The sequence below is a fragment of the Phacochoerus africanus genome, chromosome X (genome assembly GCF_016906955.1).
Source record: "Phacochoerus africanus isolate WHEZ1 chromosome X, ROS_Pafr_v1, whole genome shotgun sequence".
NCBI classification, from domain to species: Eukaryota; Metazoa; Chordata; class Mammalia; order Artiodactyla; family Suidae; genus Phacochoerus; species Phacochoerus africanus.
Genome location: NC_062560.1, coordinates 73836749 through 73858821, shown reverse-complemented (window position 1 = coordinate 73858821; position 22073 = coordinate 73836749).

Genomic DNA, 22073 nt, shown 5'->3' with positions numbered 1-22073 from the left:
TGCTTATCTATTTCTACAGAAATAGCATTTGGACATTAGATAAAACTTGCACTAAATCTGAAGATCAATTTAGAAACTTTTGCAATCTTAAAAAATATTGTCTTCTAATTCATTAACAAAGGATGAATTAACATTTGTTTAGGTCTTTAATTCTTTTCAACATTTTTGTTATAATTTTCAGCTTACAGGCATTATGCTTCTTTGGTTACATTTATTTCTAAGGATTTTACTATTTCTAATACTACTGTAAATTGAATATTTTATTGATCTTTATTTTCAGTAGATTGGAACTCTCTGTACTTTTAATTTTTTCTGTAAACTTTAAAACTGCTCAAACAGAATAAGATCTCAACTAAAAGAAGAAAAAATGGATTCATGTTCCTCATATTTCATTTTCCTTCTAATCTATTGAATCATCACAACTTGTTATTTCTTCAATAAGGATAAGCATCCTTTGAATGGCACTCTTCAACTTAGATAAAATATAGTCTTGTGGGGTCTTCCAGCAGGCCACCTGATAGATCAAATAATGATACTTCTCTGAGAATGAGGCTTTAATGTGGCTTAAAACTTGTAATGCTCCCTCCAGTTCTGGTTTTGACCATGCTGATGGCTTTTGCCATGATTGCGGGCTATTGGTTTTCAAGACCATCATGAAGCTGGAATGAGAACAATGAAAATAAGTCAAGTTAAAACACCACATAGGCTGCTGTTATTACCAAGATTAAACTTTTTTTCTTTAATAAATGCTTACCAGAATAGTCCAAGACTTTGGTTAATTTCTAGTGTTCTCATAGATTTAGTTCTGATTATCATTTTCCAATTATCGTAGTGCTTTTATGGAAGGGAACTACTTACTATGTTATTTTCTGTGATGTCACCTCCTGAGGTGATTTTTGAATCCTGAAATAGTACAAAATATATCATTAGAATATTTTTTATTTTTTTAAAAATTTTATTGAAGTATGGTTGTTTTACAATGTTGTGTTAATTTCTGCTGAACAACAAAGTGATTCAGTTATATACATATACATACTTTTTCAGACCCTTTTCCCATATTATTACAGAATATTGAATAGTTTCCTGTGCTATACAGCAGATCTGCATTGACCATACTTTCCATATACAATAGTGTGCATATGCCAATCCCAAACTCCCAATCCATCCTTCCCTTCCATCTTTCCCCTTTAGTAACCATAAGTCTGTTTCTGTTTTGTAAATAAGTTCATTTGTATCATTCTTTAAGATTCCACATATAAGTGATATGATATAATATTTATCTTTCTCTATCTGACTTACTTCACTTAGTATGATAATCTCTAGCCCATCCATGTTGTTGGGAATGGTATTATATCATTTTTTATGGCTAATGTTCTATTGTATATATGTACCACATCTTCCTTATCCATTCCTCTGTCAATGGACATTTAGTCACTAGAACATTTTAAAAATATTTATGGTTAAAAAATTATCAATCACTAATGATTAATAAATCAAAAATAAATTATTAGTCATGACTCTAACTTTTCTAAGTTCAAAGTTTAAAGATTCTTAGTACTGTTGAAAATTTGGATTGCCAACTGCTTGCCTGTTCAACCCCTTTCTGAGTTGCAGCCATATGAGAAAGAACAGATCAAGCCAGATGAGAATCGATGTAGCACTTGTATCATTCTGAAAAAGTGTTGGAGTATATCTTCAGGCCCGAGGCCAATTAAAGATTCTCACTGCTGCCTATAAAGAAGTTAGAATCTACAGAACAGTCACATGAAAGATCACCCACCTGACAAATACATTCACTAATAGAACAAAAAAGACAAGGTATCCAGCACAAATGAACATCTCCACAGAAAAGAAAATCATGGACTTGGAGAATAGACTTGTGGCTGCCGGACAGGAGAGGGAGAGAGTGGGAGGGATTGAGAGCTTGGGGTTATCAGATACAATTTAGAATAGATTTACAAGGAGATCCTGCTGAGTAACATTGAGAACTATGTCTAGATACTCATGTTGCAACAGAACAAAGGGAGGGGGAAAAATGTATACATGTAAGGATAACTTGATCCCTATGCTGTACAGTGGGAAAAAAAAAAGACAAGATAATCAAAGAGAGAATACATTGACTACTCAATATGGAGATTTTGTTTCCTGGGCAATATGTCTGATCGCTTTTTTGTTCCAAATTGCACAAACTTCTTTTACTATAAGGAGAAGTAAGTGAGGGAGAGATTGACTGAAAGTTGTCGCTCCAATGCTCCTCTCTCTTGCAGAACAAAGTAAAAGTTACCTCCCTTCTCTGAAATTTTTAGAGCAAGGTAGTAAATATCCCTTCCTAACTTTTGTATTAATATCTATAAATAGTGATCAATAAATATACTTTATTTAGGAATTCTCGTTGTGGCTCAGTGGTTAATGAATCCGACTAGGAACAATGAGGTTGCGGGTTCGAACCCTGGTCTTGCTTACTGGGTTAAGGATCTGGCATTGCTGTGAGTTGTGGCCTAGGTCATGGATGCGGCTCAGATCCCGAGTTGCTGTGGCTCTGGCAAAGACCGGCAGCTACACCTCCAATTAGACCCCTAGCCTGGGAACCTCCATATGCCATGGGTGCGGCCCTAGAAAAGACAAAAAAAAACACCCACAAAAAACAAAAAACAAAAAACAAAAAAAAACCCTTATTTAAAATATTAGGAAGTTGGAAAACCAGATCATTGCAATGAAAAATCTGTCAGTTCAAAACAAAGTATAACTAGTTTTTGCCACAATACTACCAGTTTTTTTAAGTATTACAATCAATTGTATGAATCTTTGTAAACCATTTAAAGTAGATAATCCTCCTTCATTTTTTAATTATTTGATTCATTCAATTATTCATTGAATGACTACAACTTACTAGACTCTACTCCCTTACTCATGCCAGGGATTAAAGATAATTAAAGTACAGCCTTTAACTTCAAACACTTTGCTGTATACTTCAGAATATTAGAGGAAATGGGATAGTATTGAATTACTGGAAGAGTTGTTTTGCCTTCACAATGAGTACTAAGAACTACTCAAAAACTGGTTTTGTGAGCTTATTGAATCTCCCAGGCTAAGCTTCTAATTGGAGCTGCAATTGCCAGCCTACACCACAGCCACAACATGGAATCCATGCCACGTCAGCTACCTTTACCACAGCTCACAACAATGCCAGATCTTTAACCCACTGAGTGAGGCCAAGGATCAAACTCGCATCCTTTCGGATATTAGTCGGGTTCATTACCACTGAGACACAATGGGAATTCCTTAAAAATGGAAATGTTGAAATTGAACATATTACAACTTAAGTGATTAATTTGGGTCTAATTTTCCTCTCCAATACAAATTAGAGTATTTTTCATTTCCTGATAGGAGATAATTGTCCTTTTAAGCAATTGCCATTTTCCAGATTCTAATTCTATGAGATCCTGCCCAAATTGAAAGGGACTATTCCATTATTGCTTTTGTTTGCTAGATGTTTGGATCTGGAGACTTCTAAATTGCCACATGTATGTCCGAATTCCAAAGACATTTTCTTCCTGTTTTAAAGGAGTATGAATTTTAGAGAGGATTGACAAACAATAAAAATATTAATAAGTAAAATATATAGTGGTAGAATACCAAAGAAAAAATAAAGGAAGGAAGGGGATTTTGTGAATGTGTGTGTGTATATATAGAGAGAGTAAAATTTTAGCTAGGGTTGGGTTTTTTTTTCATCTTTTTCCGGGGCCACACCCATGGCATATGGTGGTTCCCAGGATAGGGGTCAAATCAGAGCAGTAGCCGCCGGCCTACACCAGAGCCACAGCAACGCAGGATCTGAGCCATGTCTGCGACCTACACCACAGCTCACCGCAATGCCAGATTCTTAACCCACTGAGTGAACAGGGATCAAACCCGCAACCTCATGGTTCCTCGTCTGATTCGTTAACCACTGAGCCACGACAGGAACTCCAGATAGGGTGTTTTAATAGACAATATAAACACCCAATGCACCTGCCTTCAGGACATAACATTTCAATGCACTTTAGCTTGACATTCAACTATCAGCATCTGCATCTCACTACCAAAGGAATGAACTCGCCTAATTAAATGGCCCCTCACTCTTTGAGTGGGATAAAATCTGAGGTGTATATTCTATACTGTCCCTAAGATTTTTCCAGAAGGATTAAGCCCCAACTGCCCATAACAATAAGTTGCTTGGTAAAGAGCAGACTCTATTTGCTGCTCTCTCTGCCTCGTCTCTCTTCTCTTCCCTACAGGTGTTTCCTGGGACAAGCTACCAAATGAGTTGCACTATGAATCTTGTCTCCAGGTCTGTTTCTGGGGAATGAAAACTAAGAAAATTGTAGAGAGAAAGAAATGACAGTTTTCTATAAGGTGTCTTTTAGAATGTGTGTAATTTTTAACCCAGCATATTTATTTCCAGGAATTTACATAAGGAAATAATTACGTATATGCACAAATGCTTTTCAGTTTTTCAATAACATAAAGAGAAAAATACCACAACTTTAAGACGAGACAGACTTTCTATGATATTTTATTTTATTTATTTATTTGCTTTTTAAAGCTGCACCTGTGCCATATGGAAATTCCCAGGCCAGGGGTCTAATCAGAGCTGCAGCTGCCAGTCTATGCCACAGCCTCAGCAACACGGGATCCAAGCTTCATCTGTGACCTACGCCACAGCTCTCAGCAATGCTAATCCTGACCCACTGACTGAGGCCAGGGATCAAACCCACATCCTCATGGATACTAGCCAGATTTGTTTCCCCTGCATCACAACGGAAACTCCTCTATGATATTTTAAATGTTAGAAGAAAAAAAGCTGTATCATAATTTTGTTGCAGTTCATATTTCTATTACCATGGAGAGGCTCGAATTTTTTTTTTTGTATTCTTTTGGCAGTTTGCCTTTTACTGTTTTCTTAGTCGTTCAAATCTTCTGTACATTTTTGTCTTTGGATGATCACATTTTATTACATTTTTATTAATTTAATTAATAAATGTAAATTAATTAATTCACATTTTATTATTAATTGTGAGTGCTATATATATGCTAAAATTATTAATCCTTTGTTATATATGGCACAGATATTAGACCCACATTTTGACCTACATTTTGCATTTGTTCACACACTGGTGGTTTATCTTTTTATATATCATAATTTTCAATACCTTGCTTTGTTTTGACTTGAGCATTGCATTCTACTGGGATTGTATAAAGACAGATGTGTATGCTGTGTGTATTTCTATTAATTTTTATATATGTATAGAGCCAAGACATGATTCCCCCTCAATTTTTTCCATATTTATCCAGCATCATTTGTTCAATAATATATGGCATACATTTTGGTATCAATTCACATGTCTAATAGCAGAACAAGGTACTAGTAAGGCGAACTTCAGCCATGGATTATTTCTGATGAGTCAGGTAACTTCATGCTAGTCTCCAGAGATATAAACGTGACTCTTAGCCAAATGTTCACAAGTGATCACTATCGAATATGAGAGGGAACGCATATGAGTAAAGAGAGAATATGGATAAATAAATTCACTCCCATTACTGTCCTATTCATATTAGGAAAATAATGTCATCTTTCCATCTTTCACTATTTCCCATCTTTTTATCACCAGAGCAAGGATCATGTTTATACATGTGATCTGTGCAACCAAAAGAAGATATACATTAAATTATCAACAATTAAATTTATTAGAGATTTTTGTGAGAAAAATGAATAATGTCAATTTTTCTAAAATCAATTTATTTGAATGAGTAGTTCAGTGTTATATTCCAGCAAAAAAAAAAAACTTTTTTGCTAGTAAAAATTCTGCTATATATGATCCCATAAAATTACTCAAGTGGAAAACATCTATTCTGATATTGTACTTAGACATTATTCTCATATTTGCTCTTATCTAAATTAAAAGCCTTTAATTCACACTTTTTATTATCCCATTTTTAAAAATTAGGATATTATGTTACTTTAGTTATTTAGTTACCAGTTGGATGAAACAGGGGAAATATCTTAAAGAAAAATTTTAAATATTACACAATTTTGATTGGTACTTCAACATAACTAAAAGGTTTTACTGTGTCATAAAATGAATTATACCCTTTTTAAAAAGTAGTTATTTTACAGTGTTTTGTCAATTTCTGCTGAACAGCATAGTGACCCAGTCATGTACACACACACACACACACATGTGTGTATATATATATATATATATATATATATATATATATATATATAATCTTCCATCACTACAATACATAGTTCCATGTACTGTAGGATCCTATTGCTTATCCATTCTAAATGTAGTGATTTGCATCTACCAACCCCAAAAACATATATATAGATACTGTTTACTGATACTACAATGTTGCTGACAATATTAAAAGGAGCATAGTAACACTGAAAATAATCACTTTTATGGCTTAATCTATTTTGAAATTTCATTTTTAAAGTTTGTTATTTGGAATTAAAAATTAGGTGGTAAAAAATTTGAATTTACATTCTCTTTTTCTTTATCCTATGATATATCTAAAGCAAGACCATGACTTCTGAGCACTATTCTTTTATAAGATTTGTTGTCTGGCCTTCTAGTTTCCGGATCTAGTTAAAGAGAGTAATAAAGTTTTGGAAATCTAACTGTATTCCATTGTACAATGATTAAAATTTTTATTTAATTATTGACAATCCAACAGATTTTAAACACATGAATATCTAAGAGTGAAACTAATAGACTGAAACAGAGAGAAAGACTGAGTTTGAGAACAGGGCTCTTAAAGAAGTTCTAAATTAATTAAGCAAATTGTCTCTACCTGTTAACCTATTGTACAGAGTAAAATTGGTTGCAGAAACTCAAGATGAGGAGGTCGATCGCTTATTATGAACACTAAGAAGTCATACACCAAAGAGAAGACAGAACACAAAAATAGGAAATAAGTTCTTCAAAAGAAATCTTAATAGAAGTGAAGATTTTTATTCCCATACTGATATACATCTTCTCTAGATTTAAAGGGCTTGTAAGCAAAGAAGAGTGTTCCTTAAATGTGATTTTCAGATCAGTTTTCCTAAGAGATGAAAGGTTTCTACTCTTTCCATTTCACATACATGACATTTCTATGTCTAATAGAATTTCTTTATATATAACAGAACTGTGTGTTTTTCATTAAAAATTTCAAATGACATAATTTTTGCTAATAAAAAGTGGCAGAATCTGGATTTTAACCCAAGTCTAGCTGAAATTAAGGATGATTTATTCAGAGAAAACTGTGGCTATAAAGTCTTCTCTGTGTCAAGACTAACTGATTTCAGGGCCAAGATACACATTCAGTAGATTTGAAAAATAGTATAGAACATTTGTACATGGAGTTCCCATTGTTCCTCAGCAGTAAATGAGCCTGTATCCATGAGGATCCATAGTTTACATGAGGATGTGGGTTTGATCCTTGGCCTTGCTCAGTGGGTTAAGGATGTGGCAATCTGGCATTGCCATGAGCTGTGGTATAGGTCACAGACACTGCTCGGATCCCACATTGTTATGGCTTTGGCTTAAGCTGGCAGCTGCAGCTCCAATTCAACCCCTAGCCTGGGAATGTTCATATGCCATGGGTGCGGCCCTAAAGAAAAAAGAAAAAAAAAGTGAAAAAAAGAATATTCGTGCATATATTAGAGATACAACTAATAAGTACTATAGAAGTATATAGAAGTTCAGAAAAGGGTTAAGCGAATATAGATTGAAGTGATTATTGATGACTTTATAAAGGAATTAGGGTTGAATGTGAAAAAAGCTAAGATATGGCATAGTGGGGAAGTAAGTGAATAGTGTACAGAGAAAGTAGAATGGGACAGATAGTTTGGGCCACATATTGGAAGATCTTGTATGCCAGGCAGAAGATTGTATGACTTTAGACTTCAATAATAGCTATTTTTTAAAAAATGCTACCCAGTGCCTGACATATAAGAATGTTTATATGCATTATTGCATTTGATATGCACAAAAAACCTTCCTACAGTTATTAAAACCATGTTTGCAGGTCACCTTGATAGTAAGTGGCAGAATCTGGATTTTAACCCAAGTCTAGACATTCCCAATCCTGTGCAGAAAACAGGGAGGAGGTTTAAAGACACTGGAGAATATTCAGTAAAAATAAATTTCTTACTTGAATTAGATGAAATAATAGAAGGTGAAAATTGAACAAACCATTGAGGTTCTTACAATAATCATTCTAGGTCCTGAAGGTTTTCTCCTGTTATCTTCCCAAAGTTTTATAGTTTTAAGTCCATAACTCATTTTGAGCTAATTTTTGAATAAAGTGTGAGATTTAGAACGAGGTTCCAGTTTTTTTTTGGCCTATGGATGTAAAACTGCTCCAATACTATTTATTTAAAAGGTTATTTTTTTCTCCATTGAATAACTTTGCACATTTCTAAAAATTCAGTTGGCCGTATTTGGGAGTATCAATATCTGGGCTTTTTATTCTGCCCCACCAATACAACCTCCACCAGTACACAAATCTTAATTGCAATAGCTATATAGTAGGTCCTAAAATCAAGTAGGGTGATTTCTCCCTTTTTGTTCTACTTTTTCAATATTATGTATTTTGCATGTATTTGTATATTTACGTTTACATACAAATACATATTTACTTGCCTTGACTTTTCATAAAAATTTTAGAATAAACTTGTCTATAGCTGCAAAAATTCAGTAGTATTAAAGCAAAATTCTACAATTTTTAAAAGTTTTCAAGTTTGTTATGGTCCAAATGTTCTGCTTTGGTATATATATTCCATGATCAGGCAAAAGGAATAAGTATCCAACAGTTTTGAGGGCAAATGTTTTATAAATATTGATTATTTCCCAGTGGTTGATAGTGCTGCAATGTTCTATATCTTCTATGTTTTTGCTGACTTCTTATCTAGTTGTTCTATCAATCATTGTGAGAGGAGTATGAAATCTTCAAATATAATTGTCGATTTGCCTATTTCGCTTTTCAGTTTGCTCAGTTTTTGCTTTACACTGTTTTGCAGCACTGTTGTTTGGTGCATGGATCTTTAAGATTGTTTTGTTTTCTTGGTGGACTGACCCCATGTTCATTATGCAATGCTCTTCCCTGTCCCTGGTAATTTTCTTTGCTCTACAGTTTACTTTATCTGATTTTAATATAGTCACTTCTGTTTTCCTTTGATTAATGTTTGCATGATATATATTTTTTCTTTTTAATTTTACCTTATATACTATCATATTTAAATTCAGTTATTTGTAGACAGTATATTGTTAGGTCATAATGCTTCTTGTTGGGTTTTTTCCTTGTTTTAGTTTTTGTTGTTGTTCACTCTGCCAAAGCTTTTATTTGATATAATTATAATATTTGGACTTAAAGTAATTATTCATACAGGCATACCTTATTTTATTGTGCTTCACAGATATGCATTTTTTTTTTTTTGCAGATTGAGGGTTTGTTTCACTCCTGTGTTCAGCAAGTCTATTGGTGCCATTTTACATCAGTATTTGATCACTTTCTCTCTTTGTCATAATTTGGTAATTATTACAACGTTTCAAACTTTCTAAATTTATTGTATTTGTGTGGTTATCTGTGATCTATTGTCTTTGATGTTACTATTGCAAAAACATTACAATGCCCTGAAGTCTCAGATGATGATTAGCATTTTTAGCAATAAAATATATTAATTAAGGTATGTACATTGGGTTTTTTAGGCAAAATGCTATTCCACGCTTAATAGATGACAATATGGTTTAAACCAAAAACATTGGGAAACCAAAAAGAACATCATATGACGCACTCTATTGTAATATTCATTTTATTGTGGATGTCTATAATTGAACCCGCAGTATCTTCAAGTTATGCCTGTATGTTAGGGATTGAATCTGCCACCTTATTTTCCTGTTTTGTCTCTTTTTTTAGTTTATCTATTTTTTTCCACCCTCAGATGTATTCATTTCACATTTTTAGAAAATTCCATCTTGATATATCTATATTTTAAGTATTTTTGTATAAGTTTTGTGGATGCTTTAGGTAATACATTATATATAAATAACCACACAGTACACACAGTATAGTTTTATCAGTACATTACTATTTCAAGTGAATCGTTGAATTCTTTTTGCCCTTTTTATAAATTTTTATCTTCATTAATAATAAAATTTCTAAAATATTTTTCATTATAACTGCAAATCACAGCAGAAAATATAATTTTTACTTCAATCAATTATAATTTAGAAAACTCATGAGAATAGATGAAAGACATAACTTCATTGATTTAAAGTAATTAAATCAGACTTGTTTTTTAATCTATCCTGGAGAATGTTCAATATGAGCTTGAGAATAATATATGACTCCTGTTATTATGTGGAAGGTCCTCCAGAAGACAAGTAGATATAAGTTGTTTATAATGTGGTAACATTACTCTATTTCCTTGTTGCTGTTCTGCCTAGCCTAGTTTTTCTATGAGTTATTAAATATTGAGTATTGATGTAGCCAAATATTATTATAGCTGAATTATATATTTATCCCCATACATTTTTCCAATTTTTTAGCTGTGGTAACATAAATGTTACCTTTTACCCATTTTAAAGTGTATAATTCATCAGTATTAAGTCCATAACTTTTTGATCATGCCCAATAAAACTCCATATCCATTAAAAAAATTCTTCTCTCATCCCAGCCCTGTTAACCTCTATTATACTTTGACTCTTCATGAATTTGTCTCTTTTAGGTAACTCTTATAAGTTGAATCATCTGTCCTTTTTGTCTAGCCTATTCAGGTTAGCATAATGTTTTCAAGGTCCTCCATGTTGTAGAATCTATTAGAATTTCATTCCCTTTTAAGATCGAATAATATTCCATTATATATACATATACATATATATATATTCCACTTTGTTTATGTATTCTTCTCTTGATGGACATTTGAATTGTTTCTACCTTGTAGCTCTTTTGAATAATTACACTATGAACATTTGTGTTCAAATATGTTTTTGAGCTCTATTTTCAATTATTTTGGGTAGACACCTAGAAGTAATTTTGGTAGGTCATATGAAAAATCTAGGTTTAACTCTTTGAGAAATTGCCATACTCCTTTCCACAGTGACTGTGCCATTTTACATTCCCATGGGCAATGCACAAGGGCTAAAATTTCTCCACAACTTCCCTAACACCTGTTAATTTTCTATTTTTTTTATATATAATAGATATTCTAATGGGTGTGAAATAGTATCAAACTGTTTTTAATTTGTATATCCCTAATAACTGATATTGTTCACATTATCCTTATGTATATCTTCTTTGGAGAAATGTCTATTCAAGTCCTTGGCTAATTTTTTATTAAGTTATTTATTTTCTTTTTGTTGAGTTGTTGGAGTTCCATATATTCTGGATACTAATCTCCTACCAGATATATGACTTACAAATATCCTCCCTTATTGTGGGTTGTTTTTTCACACTCTTTATAGTGTCGGTTGCTGCACAAATATTTTAAATTATTATGAAAACCAGTGTATCTATTTTTTTGTTACCTGTGATTTGGGTGCCATATCCAAGATATTATCACAAATCCAATGACATAAACACTTCCATGAGTTTTTTTCTAAGTTTTATAGTACTAGCTTTTGAATATTTGTTGCATTTTGAGTTGCATTTATATACAATGTAAGGCAGGGATTCAACTTCAGTTATAACTGCTTTTGAAAAATCCTAATTTTTAAGAATCTCATCCCTACTTCTTCAGGGCTTAAATGACCTATGGTATGTTTCCACCTGGAAACTCTTACTCTTGTGCTTTTTTATTTGTAATTCTCTTGCAGCTTTGGTGAGCAGAACCTTATGAATTGCAACTTATGCTTGACATAGATGAGCAAATCAGTCTTCAGTGAGATTTGAACAGATGTACTATATAGTTTGCTAATAAGTTCTACTCCATTACCTACAGCTCAAGGAGGGGAACCAAAAATCTGTTTGCCACTGCTCAAGATTTACAAGAACTGCCTCAATGGGAAGGAAGTGGAGCAAGTGAAAGTAAAAATATAAAATTCTCCTACCATTTTGTTCTGGAACGAAAATTGACTAGTAAGTTTTAGATCTGAGTATTTCTCCAAGGAAAATAATTTGACGCATGGACAAAGATTTATGTGCAAACTATGTTCATCACAGTATCATTCATAATAGTAAAATATTATGGGTAGAAACACTTAAACATTGGATTTGGGGGAATGGGTAAGTAAATGGAACTGTCTGTACAAGATAGAATATTGTGCCACCGTTATAAATGATGCTTGTGAAGTGTTCTTAACGACATGGAAAAATGCTTAATGATATACCATTAAGTAAAAGAGCAAGATAGGAAAAGGTTAAAAAAAAATTCTCCTACCATTTTGAAAACTTATTTTCTTGATTATGCTTTTGCTTCGTTTCTATAAACCTTTGACTGGCTTTCAGAACTTCTATGAAATTCAGACAACATCTCATTTTTTTGATGTTTTTGTAGAGAAAAGGGAACTTGGAACTTCCTGGTCCCCCATTTTGCTAACACTCTTCATTACATGTCATTTTATTTTATTTTATTTTATTTACTTTTTGTCTTTTTAGAGCCACACCCATGGCATATGGAGGTTCCCAGGCTAGGGGTCTAATCGGAGCTGTTGCTGCCAGCCTACACCAGAGCCACAGCAATGCCAGATCTGAGCTGTGACCTACACCACAGCTCATGGCAATGCCAGATCCTCTATCCACTGAGGTATATAACCTGCAACCTCATGGTTCCTAGTCAGATTCATTTCCACTGTGCCACGATGAGAACTCCACATATCATTTTATGATTCATGTATTTTTTACTCTGTTCTTAGGTTTATATATATATATTTATATTTGTCATTTTCCTGATATAATAACCCTTTTATTACTATAAAATGTCCTTCATTGTCTCTAGTAAAAATTATTTTCTTTATTCACTATAATATAACTTTATCCACTCCAGTTCTCCTTTTTTTACCATTTGCATAATATATCATTTTCCATCCTACTATTTTCAATTGATTCGTGGTTTTGAATCGTAAATATTTCTTTTGCAGATATCATATGCTTATAATGTTTTGTTCCCTATTGCCAATCCCTTCCTTTTGATTATAATTTTAATTCATTTATACTTAATGTAAACACTGATAAGGTAGGAGTTATGTGTGTCTTTTAATAATTGTTTTCTGTTTACCTTATGTCTTTTTTATTCCTCTATTGCTCCATTACTGCCATATTTTGTGTTAAATAGATGTTTTGTGGTATTCCATCTTAATCCTCTTGTAATTTCTCTTAATATAGTTTTTGTAATTTACTTAGAGATTTCCCTAAAGGTTACAAAAATTTTTTAACTCATAAAAATCTAGTTTGAATTAATACCCACTAATTTCAATATTATACCAAAATTTTCTTACTATATCACTCTGACTTTTCCCCATACTTTGAACACTTATTGACATATAAATTACATCTTTATAAATTATAACCTATCATATATTTTATAATTATTATTTTATGAAGTTGTAAATCAGATAGAAGAAAATGGAAGAAAAGTTTTGGAATGAAAATGTATTTATACTGTATTTTATATTTACCTATATTGTTATCTCCCCCAAAGCTATTTCCTCATGTATATTCAAAACACTATGGAACGCCCATCATTTTGTCCTGAAGGACTCTCTTTAGCATTTGTTGTAGGGCAGAAATGCTGGCTGTTAACTTTATTACATTTTGTTAATCTTGAATATCTTAATTTCTCCTTCATTTTTGAAGGTCAGCTTTGCCATGTATAGAGTTCTTGAATGACAGTTATACTTACAGCATTTTAAAAGTCATTCCAGGAGTTCCTGTCATGGCTCAGTGGGAACGAATCTGACTAGCATCCATGCGGATTCAGGTTTGATCCCTGGCCTTGCTCATTGGGTTGAAGATCCAGCATTGTTGTGAGCTCTGGCCTTTTTTTTTTGCCACACCCATAGCATTGTTGTATAGGTTGCAGACATGACTAGGATCCTGTGACTGTGGTGTAAGACAGCAGCTACGGCTTCAATTTGACCCCTACCCTGGGAACCTCCATATGCCATTGGTGCAGCCCTAAAAAGACAAAAAAAAAAAAAAGAATAAATGTCATTCCACAGTCTCTGGCTTCCAAGTTTCCTAATAACAAATATACTGTTAATCTTTTTGAAGCATCTGTGTATGACTTGTTACTTATATTTTGATAGTTTCAAGATTATCTCTTAATGTTTGATTTTCAATTTTGTTACATTATCTTTGTATGGATCTCTTCAAATTTATCCTACCTGAAATTTATTATCCTTCTTGGAAGTATAAATTAAGATTTAGGAAGATTTTTTCATTTCTTCAAATACTTTTTCCCATTTTTTTTCTTTTTGCCATATGTTGCTTTCTCACTCTGTTGACAGTGTTCTTTCTTTTGTTTTTGTTTTTGTTTTTGAAGGCTGCACCCACTGCATATGGAAGTTTCTGGGCCAGGAATTGAATCCTAGCCACAGCTATCACCCAAACCAAGGCTGTGGCAATGCTATATACTTTAACTTATTGTGCTGAGCCAAGGATGAAACCCTCACCTCCACAGAGACCTTAGCCACTGCAGTTGGATTCTTAAACCACTGTACCATGGTGGGAGCTGTGTTCTTTGATGCATAAGTTTTTAAAGGTTGATATTGTCCTATTTGTTTTTTATTTTGTTGGTGTTGTATACAGGAAATTATTGTAAGTGAAATATCACAATGGCTTTCACTTGTATACAAGAAATTATTGTAAATCAAATATCACAAAGACTTTCACTTATGTTTCCTTTTATGAGGTTTATACTTGTAGGTCTTAACATCTTTTATCCATTTGAGTTAGTTTTTGTATATGGTATAATAATGGTCAAAATTTATTATTTTGTTTACAGATATCCAGTTTTTCTAACATCATTTGTTCAATGTGTCCATCTCCCAATAAGTGGTCCTGGAACCTTCACAGACTATCATTTGACCATATCCATGAGGGTTTATTTTTGAGCTCTTTACTCTATTGCTTTGGGCTATGTACCTGTCTTTACACCAGTACCACACTGTTTGATTATTACAGCTTTGTAATATGTTCTGAAATCAGAAAGTGTGAATTCCCCAATTTTGTTATTTTTCAAAATCATTTTACTATTCAGGGTTCCTTGTGATTGTATATTAATTTAAGGATAACTTTTCATATCAGCAAAAAATGCCATAACCAAAATGCCCTTTTCATAAGGATTGGGTAACATACATAATTCCTTTGGGTACTATGGGCATCTTAACAATATTATCTTCCAATTCATTAACAAAAAATGTCTTTCCATTTACCTTTGTAATTTTAAAATTATTTCATCAATATTTTTTAGTTTTCAGTATGCAAATCTTTCACTTCCTTGGTTAGATTTAATCATTAAGTGTTACTCTTTTTGAAGTTACTGTAAGTGGAGTTTTTCTAATTTTTTTAACTCATTGTTAAGTGTATAGATTGCAACTGATTTTTGCATGTTAACTTTGTATTCTACAACTTCTATGAGTTAGTTTATTAGTTCTAACAATGATTGGGGGAAAATGTTACATCGTGCAGATTTATTTCATCTGCACAGAGATTATTTTACTTCTTTCTATACAATTTGAATGTTGAATTAATATTTTTCTTTTCTAAGTCCTCTGACTAGGATTTCCAATACTACAATAAACAGAGGTTCCAGTTTTGGCTCAGCAAGTTAAGAACCCAAAATAGTGTCTGTGAGGAAGCAAGTTCGATCACTGGCCTCACTCAGTGGGTTAAGGATCTGATGTTGCCACAAGCTGCAGCTTATGTCACAGATGTGGCTCAGATCTTGCATTGCTGTGGCCATGGCATAGGCCAGCAGCTGCAGCTCCAATTCTCAATGCTTTTGACCTCTAGCCTGGGAACTTCCATTTGCCACAGGTGCAGTTACTGCCTATAAACAGATTATAAGTTAATATTTAACACCGTGATTTCTAGGTTTTGTTTTCTATGATGAAGAAATTTTGACTCGGAAACTCAAAAAATAAATAAATAAATAAAAACTACATTGAACAGAGAGGTAAAAGCAGGCATTCTAAACTTGTTCCTGATCTTGATAAAGTGATTTCATACGTTCTCCATTAAATATGGTGTGAGTTTTCATAAATGGTCTTTTTATACTGAAGTAATTTCCTTCTATTTCTGGTAATTAATTGTTTTATCATGAAATGGTGTTCAATCTTGTCAAATATTTTTTCTACATCAACTGAAATGATCATGAGCTTTTTGTCTTTAATTCAGTTAGTGTAATGTGTTAGATTGATTTTCATATGTTGAACCATTCTTGCATTCCATGAATCCTTTCATCACTTGCTCATTATGTATAACCTTACAATGTGTTGTAAAATTTGGTTTGCAAATATATTGTTGAAGATTTTTATATCAATTTTCATCGGTGATATTTGTCTGTAACTTTATTTCTTTTTTTTTTTTTGAATTGCTTTTTTCCTGGTTTTCATGTCAAAGTAAATCTGGTCTCATAATATAAGCTTAGGAAGTACCCCCATCTTCAAATTTTGGGAACAGTTTTAGGAAGGTGTATATTAATTCTTCTTTAAAGTTTTGGTAGAATTCTCCAGTGAAGCTCTCTGGTGCTGGTCATTTCTGTTGGGAAGCTTTTGGTAACTCAATCTACTTATTCATTATTGGTTTTCACATTTCCTATTTCTTCATAATTCAATCTTGGAAGGTTAGGTGTTTCTAGATATTTATTCATTTCATCTAGGTATCCCTTATGTTGGTATAAAATTGATTATAATATTATTTTATAATCCTTTTATCATATATGGAATTATAAATATCAGAGCCACCCCTTTTTGAACACATAAATTCAAAACCTTAAATATAGTCACAGGATGTTCAATGCACTTGGCTCCTGCTTCCTTTGATTCTCAAGTAATAAAAGGAGATACTCTAAAATTGCAAAAGCCTAATTGCTTCTATTAAAAATAACCATGTTTTGCTACAGCAGTATTTTTCAGTGCTCTCTTGGGACACAGAAACCTTAAACATCACACCTTTAACCTGGATACTTTGTGTACTTGAAAAGACACTTCCAGAACTCTTTTTGATATTACTAAAAAGACCTCTATCAGGTACTGCCAATAAATTGCTCTGCCAGAAATATCCAAAGAGTAGACTCTTGGATTCAAGTGACACACATAAAGAAAGCATTGAACCTGACTGGACCTGCACATCTTTTGGTAACTTGAAAGTAAAAATTTCCAGGAGTTGAGGCAGATAACATTTGATGAGACATCTTTCTCAAGATACGTGGACCAAGCCTGTTGGAAGTTTTGTAGTCTAACCTTTGATTTTGGAATAATACTTCAGATTATATTCAATGTTTATGAACTTAATAACATATGGACTTTAGAAAAAAGTATCTGACAGTTCTCCCTCTTACCCCTATTTGTTACTCAAGTGTAATCTCAATAGATTTCCAATCTGTAAACTTTCCCTCCAATGTGAGACACAATACCCAAGAAAGTTCCTTCCTGGCACTGAGGGGCAAAATCTGCTGAAATTTTAAAACAGACTCTTGATCTGTGATGCTTTCAGAGAAAGATACTGATCAAAAGGGAGACATCTAAGAAAATAATAATATACAATAGCCTCAATTAAATATATTTTGGAAACCAGAAGGGGGAGAACTCACACCCTGCAACAATAGTAGAGCCAACAGGAAGAAGAAAGACTACTCTTTCCTGATCAGGATTCAGCTAATGAAAACCATGCATTATGTTTACTGTACCCCTCTCAACTTCATTTCCCCCTCTGTAATAAAGTATCCTCCTTCTCTTGCTATGCAGGGACTGCATGTGGCTCACCACGGTTGTAGACCCTGAATTGCAAGTCTCAGCAAATCCTGAGGAAACTCATCTCCGCTAGAGAAATATCTAGCAGTCTATTTATTTTAGGAAAAAAGCCCTCAGGATACTGAACTTTCCTACCACCTCAAGAAATGGACCTACACAATCTTGAATTATAGGAAAATTCACACCTTAACAATTTGTGCTCAAACAAGGAGACTTCCCCTTCTCATCAGTGGTAGCCAAGGTTGTGACAGATGACTGCATTCTCTGCTCCTAGATGTGAGCTTATTCCCTGGAGAGATCAACAATATTCCTTCTGATAAATTTCTTTGGTTCACTGTCCCTTTCTGTTGGGACATACAGATATGCCATCATAAACATGATACTGACATAAGGTGTCTCTTGGTGATCCCCACCTGGAATTCCTCTTTAAAACAAGTAATGTTTCTTGCTTGCTAAACTTATTCTTGTTCCCTTTCGATCCCTATATTTTATTGACTCTGAAAAGGATGTACATTTTACCTCTCAAGAAACTAAACTGTGGGTGCTCCAAAATTTGGAACTTCCTTCTAGGCTACCACTCTCATGCTGCTGACCTAACTGAGCATCACAGCTGTCTTTTCAAAAGAGACACTATTTAAATTGTTCCCAGGCAAGTAGTCGCTGAAATGGACTGAACTTTTGCCCCAGGCCCTCACCGTGCTTAACTCTTGTCCCCTGAGCCTTCATACCCCACATACCAATTATTATATACCCCTCAAAATTCTATGTCTTGTCATCTTTGGCAATCCTCAAGCCTTTAACCTCCAAGATGATGTCCTTTTCTTCTATCCTCTGACTCCATTTCTCTCTCCCTTTGCTCTAATTTTTTGTTCGTCCTGCCATTTGCTTCATGCTGGCTAACAAATTGAGAGTGGATAGTCCAATAGGATTCTCTGATGATTGGATGTCCCCCTGGCCAAAAGCCCATGAAGTTAGTGTGATTATCGCTTCTTTGGAAATCCTGAAAATAGTGAGGTTACCAAAAGAGGTTACCTCCCTGAATATATTGACTGTAGGTGTTGGCTAATGAAATTAAATTCCCCTTCCAATTTAGAGGAAGTAGACATCATTGACCCAAGACCAACAGTGGCAGCATTTAGGTGTCGGAAAGACAAAATGAAACTCTCCACCTGGTAGATACAAATTATATTCCAAGAAGAGAGCATGGTGAGAAAAATACTTGTCATAACCTTACCCCACACTAAATGAGATAATCCATGACTTTCTCACAGAGAGCATACACACTCAGTTATTAATCAACATACAAATAGCTCAGCCAGAAGGAACCCAGACCAAGTGCATCAAATTTCAATGTCCTGTATGACTATGACTATTCTTATTTCTTTTCATCAGCCTGGGTGATAAGGCTACTAGTAGACCCCTTGGGCCTAACCATCAAGCAGATATGATAATGGAACTATACTGCTTCAGCTCAAAATTGTGCTGCAGGATGGAAATTCAGTGAATATTGGAGAGCCCTGTTAGAAGGGGTTAGGGCATTGAGACTGGGCAGCAAAAAGTTTGAATCCATTTATAGGCAATGGGACCTCTGGAAGCAAAGTTTAAATGACAATTTCTTCTCAATTTTTAAACAAATAATGCTGGCCCTATGATTGCACACACATAAAACCCGTCTGGTTACAGGGACTATTTTACCATAATTTGTCCATTTCCTCACAATTTGGTCACAGGAATACCTACATAGCATCCAGAAGATCTCCCCTATCCTGAAATATAAACGTGCCCAGGATTTATGTGCTTGAGTAAGCTCTTGGGGAATGAAAGGGAAACCACCCATTCGGTTGCTGCATGTGACCCTCAAAGACACCAGAACTCTAAACAATTTGTTCCACTAGCAGCATGCATCAAATATGCAGTTCAGTCCTCAGAGAAGTCTCCAGTTTATAGCAGGATAGCCTATCTCTAGCCCATGACCAGTATCACAACTGGATAGTAACATGGGTGGGTAAACTGTTCCCCGAAGGGCACCACTCCAGAGAATCTAAACCCTGAGTGAGATGAACTCAACCCTGAAGTTTGCTGCTGGACATGTGTATGCCTCCTATACCATAGGTGACACTTCAAGGACATATCACCACTTCAGAGAACTCATCACTTACCCACATAGCCCAAGATGGTAAATAATCCACAATATTACCCAGATCTTTAAAAAGTTTTCCAGGGACCACTCAATTGATGACATAATTTTATGGGTGTATCCTTCAAGTTTGGGACAATGATCATGGACCATATTTTAGACTATTGTCTGTATAATAATTATTGTAGGATTTGCTACTGTACTCTGAATGTGTACATTCTTGGTTACAACATTCCTTATGCCTGAGTTTTAACTATCCACTATTTGAACTGTTACTACCCCCATGATTAACTCTGATGCCTTGATTCACAGTTTGGATTGTTGTATAAGTGCCTGCCAAGATATATATCTCTATGGTCGATTAACCATTGACAAGAGTGCCAAGAATACCCAATGAGGAAAGAATAATTTCTTTAGTAACTGGTGCTGGGAAAACTGGAAAAGAATGAAATTGAACTCTTATTTAGACCATATACAAAAATCAAAACAAAACTGATTAAAAAATTAAACAGAAGACCCAAAACTTTATAAATCTCAGAAGAAAACATAGGAGAAAAACTCCTTTGCATTTTTCTTGATAATTTTTTTGGATATGACATCAAAAGCAAAAATGAACACTGAGACTACATTAAACTAAAACAATTCCACATATCCAAGGAACAATCAACAAAATGAATCATCAACCTACAGAATGAAAAAAAAAATTGCAAATAGCATATCTGACAAAGGGTTAACATCAAAATATATGTAGTGAGAGATGTTTTACCTAACTTTAGTCTGATAATAATTTCATGATATATACATATATCAAAGTATTATGTTGTATACCTTGGTTTTATATGAATTTATTTCTAAATTATGCCTCAATAAAGCTGGAAAAAGTATATAAGAAACTTATACAACTCAATTGCAAAATAATCAATGAACCCAATTGAAAAAGAGGCAAAGGATCTGATAGAGAGTTTTGCAAAAAGGACATAACAAATGAACAACAGGTACTTAAAAAATGCTCAATATCACTAATCATCTGGGAAATACAAATCATGATCATGAAAATATTACCTCACAAATGAGTGTTGGTGAGGGTGTGGAGATAAAGGTATACCTGTGCAATATTGGTGGGACGGTAAATTGGTAAAACCATTATGGAAAACACCATGACGGTTCTTTAAAAAACTAAAAATAGACCTATCATATGATCTAGCAATCTCACTCTGGGTATATGTCCAAAGGGGAAATGAAATCAGTATCTCATAGATATACTGTACTTCCATGTCTATTTTACCCCCATGTTCATTGCAGTATTATTTATAATAGTCAAGACATGGAAATGACCTAAGTGTCCATTGATGGATAAATAGATAAGAAAAAATTTGTTATATATATATTCAATAGAATAAAATACAGCCATGTAAGGAGGAAATATTGCCATTTGTGACATAGGTGGACATAAATGACATAATAGTAGTGAAATAAACCAGATACAGAAAGATAAATTCTGTATAATCTCACTTTCATATGGAATCTAAAAAGGTTGAATCTGCAGAAATAGAGAGTAGAATGGTGGTTGCTAAGGGCTGTGTGTTGGGGGAAATAAGGTGATACTGGTTATAGGGTACAAAACTAAAACTAGAATTACCATATGACCGAGTAATTCCACTCCTGCATATATATCCAAAAAAACCCTAAAACACTAGTTCAAAAAGATACATGCACCACAGTACTTACGGCAATATTATTTACTATACATACATATGTATATATGTATAGCTCATACAGTAGAATGCTACTCAGATATAAAGCCATTTACAACAACATGAACAGACTTGGAGGGTATTAGGCTAAGTGAAGTGTGTACTGATTTTATACTTTGCAAATTTACTGCATTTTTTGATTAAATTAAATGGTTTTTAAGTTGAGTCCTTGGGATTTTCATCAGGATTGCATCATCAGCAAATAGCAATCATTTTATTTCTTTCTTTCTGATTTGG